The sequence below is a fragment of the Diprion similis genome, chromosome 11 (genome assembly GCF_021155765.1).
Source record: "Diprion similis isolate iyDipSimi1 chromosome 11, iyDipSimi1.1, whole genome shotgun sequence".
NCBI classification, from domain to species: Eukaryota; Metazoa; Arthropoda; class Insecta; order Hymenoptera; family Diprionidae; genus Diprion; species Diprion similis.
The window spans coordinates 8195139-8199115 of NC_060115.1; positions in this window are offsets into that span (position 1 = coordinate 8195139).

The window sequence follows — 3977 nt, forward strand, 5'->3', positions numbered from 1 at the left end:
ATATAATGAAATAATTAATTAATTCTTTTATTTCATTTGGAACACAACAGGGTTTCATTTATTAATAAACAGAAAACAATTGGTTTTTATATATTTCCAATACCATTTATACTCATAAAATGGGATCTCGATGGTCAATGTGTAAAGTAACATACTCTTAAGCGTAAATTCTTCTGTACCTTTAACCGGAATTTTGTTAAGTGCTAAAGTTTCATCAACTGTGATTGGTTCAACAAATAAATTTAATCGTAAATCGAACACAATGTGTAAGTGAATTCTACATTAATGTAACTTGAACTTGCAGCAAAACATAGATTGCTGTTTTTTTCTTTTCGACAGAGTTTCGCGAATCGCATTGATTTTCATATCTACAGCAAAGAGTTGTTGCTGTGTCACTCGAGTTGTTCACCTCAGCATATGAGACAAGGAAGAGATTGACCTCGTCAAGTCGGCGATTATCCCGCAGTTCTCATCCGCAATAACAAGTAACATGCAAGAATTATATGACACTGAAAGCCAATTGACTGACTGAGTTCCATGTGTACTAATTCTGTCGACAGACATGATAATTTTTCTATCAATTTGCCGCTAGAAGGTTGGGGGATGAAACGAACGGAAATTTGCTTACATAGAGAATTTCAATTGGCGCCGCCTTCAGGACAGTGATATTGAGAGAACCGAGGAAGAAATTGACCTCCGAGCGAAGTCTGACCGATGAAAATTACGGAAGTCATAGCTTCCCAAACATTTTTTTGTCAGGCACAGCGTTAAGAAAATCGGAATTAAAAAAAAAAAGAAATTAAAAAGATTCTCAGCTAGGGAATTTAAAAAACAAAAAAAAATAACTTCCATTGAAATTATGGCTGCCCAAAGCTAAAATACTATCTGATGCAGATATTTTTAGAGTCATAGAATTATTGGTGGTATCGGTCGACGAACCTTCATAAGACAATTATCGAAATAATAGAGTGTAAATTTCAGTCCCAGACGCGATTTTCCATGCCGATAATAAGTGTCAACTTAGAGAAAGTACAAAACCATCTCCGCGAAGACAAGTGTTCAACTTAACGAGGTGATTGACTTCACCGTCAATTATACAACTCTTTTGAAAAAAAAAATTTAGTATCACAAAGAGGGATCGGTTATCAACTGATAATTGTGGTAACTGATCATCGCTAGTAATGGCGTAATCGGCCTAGATTCGGATTCGAAAATGAAATACACGTATATTTATTGTCACGCAAGTATCACCTGTCATTACCCAAAATCGAATGACAACAATGATTCTGTTACACAAAGAAATAGAAGTGAAATTAATTTCTCAAATTAGCTGATAGTTCCAAATGAACTACAAGTAGAACGTCGGCATATATAGATTATATTGATATGCATATATATATTTATATTTTTTGTATCGATAAAGTGAAATGAACAATTAAATTGAACCAGTTTTCCAACTCGAAACTCTTGTCGAGTAAGGTTCTTGCGTATAAGGTAAAAAAAGTGAGACGCGTGTCATGAAATGTCTCACGATCATATCGCAATAAATTCTCGTTGCTGAGTATTTTATTTCATTTACCTGTTATTTCGATGGTGGTGTTTCAATATGGAATGTGATTTTTCAGGATTGCAGATATCCAAAGTCCTCTGGTTCACTGTACCTTTTTCACGTCGATGGTCTGCCTTCCAAGACTATAAGATATCTTTTATAGGTGCAGAAGTTGCAGGTATTCGAGACAATTTCGCGAATGCTGCGAAAACTTTTTATTGAACCTGTGAGATCCACAGATTGTTAAGACGGTGTTACCGATTATAAAGTATTGTTTTGAAACGCGTTATTTGAAAAATATTTCTGTTCTTTACATGGAAGATAAGTGGTTTAAGAGTCGGTGAGTCAGTGGACATGCAATGTTTACAGAAGCACGATATTTCTCAACAATAATTGTCCCACTAAAGGTTACCGTTCATAAAATTCAAGCCTGAATAAGCCGTGACTTTATAGAAAAAAGAAATATACCTAATCGTGAATAATTTGATTGCGTTTAGATCCGCACTGCAACACGAGGGAAAAGTTAACTATACCTACTACAATAGCGTACAGTAAAGAAAAAACCAACGAAACCTTGTATAGCAAGCATATCTTATATGCCGGAATATGGAAACGATAAAGAAAATGTTTCTCGTGCTTAATTATCCGCAGCTTCTGAAAACATTATTAATCATTTATTACACATATTTTTCTCGCATATACAGCTCCGAGTAAATCTGGTATTTTCTCAAACGATAAGAATTTTCTTTGGGAAAAAAATTCTTTCGCTTTTATCACTTTTCAGTATCCCTGTCACCTGTGTGAGCTGCAACTATTCTTTATCAATAAAATTGTAAACATTTTTAAGTCATCATAATAATATACTTGACGACTAAATATAGATATATTTATTGATCATACTGAATTCCTACATCTTGGCGATATTCACACATTTTTACAATCGACAGAACGTATAATTAAGTTTATATGTCGAAAATTGAATATTATTATAAGAGTGTGATTAAGAAATATCGAATGTAAGAAACAATTATATCACCAAATATGTGAAAAATATGTCTGATTACATGTTGCTATATAAATCTAAATATATCATCCTTTGAAAGTATCGGCTGTTAACGCAAGGTGAAGTGTCAACGGCTTATTATGGCATATGAATAGACATTCCAGAAGAATGCCAAAAATATTTTCTTTTTATTCGAACTTGAAGGCCGTCCACTTGAGGCAGATATTCTCATTTTTTCTTACAGTCAATATGATACATTACTCGTGCATTGACGCGGTTCGACACCCGTTTTTTTTTTCATCTCAAAATTAACGAACGTCATAAACACATACGTACAATGAGCAGATATTGGAGGTTCAACAAGTCGAATTCACAATGTATTGCAAATGTAATCTCAGCAAGACGTCGTACCTTCGCTAAGGATGAAACTGACACATCGTTATCGGCGAATTTTACTCAGTTTTTCAATGACCCCTAGATAATTAAACACTCTAGAAACTGTACAATTGTTCGATCAATTTGTCACTCTGAAAATTCGTTTAAACTCCACAGATATGCGTGATTATTAAATGTCTACAGATAAAATCTGTCGCAAAATTAATCAAAGACTTCCGCTGTCTTGTAAGGATAACACAATCAGAGATTAGCCGAGAAAATTTTTCGAAAGAATAAAACGAGTCTTAAACAGAATAAATTACCTCAAAATATGACTTGTAAGTTTATTTCACACTGATCTATCACTGAGACGAGACAAAATACTTGATGCCAAACGTTAGTAATAGCTACTGTTAATTTTTCATATACTGTATCATACAAAAAATAAATAAATAATCGTAAATTGGTGAAGACTCGTTATGATGCTGCCAATAATGGAGATGAGATATTGACAATAAGGGGGGGTAATGACCGATTAGTAAAGCCGATCGAAACACAGGCTTATAGTTTATCGACTTATCCATTATTGTGACAGAGTCGGAGGAATAAAAATCACACAAGTACAGTCGCATGCCGAATGTAACTGAGTGACGAGCTATTTGCGCAGGTAGAAAGCCGTGATCGTGGTCTTTGACGATGCCGGGAGCCCCGGGAAGTCGATCGGTGCAGATAAGCGTTCGCGTTTACCCAAGTCAGTCCGACTGGAAGGCTGGTGTCCAGTAACGTCGATGAACGTACGAATGGACAACCCCCGTCTGTGCAATCGCGGTCTGGCCACAATATATAAGCAGTGCCGATTGTCCCGCGGAACAGTATAATAAGAACGTTCGGTTGGAAGTTCGTTAATATTTGGTGAACGCCGTGTGAAAAATCGATCGATCGATCGATCGCAATTCCCCAGGGTGAGAAGAGGCACGCGAACGGTGAGGAAAAGGGGTCGAAAATTGACGAAAGAGATCGACTCTTGGAATTTAAGTGAAAGGAAGATTA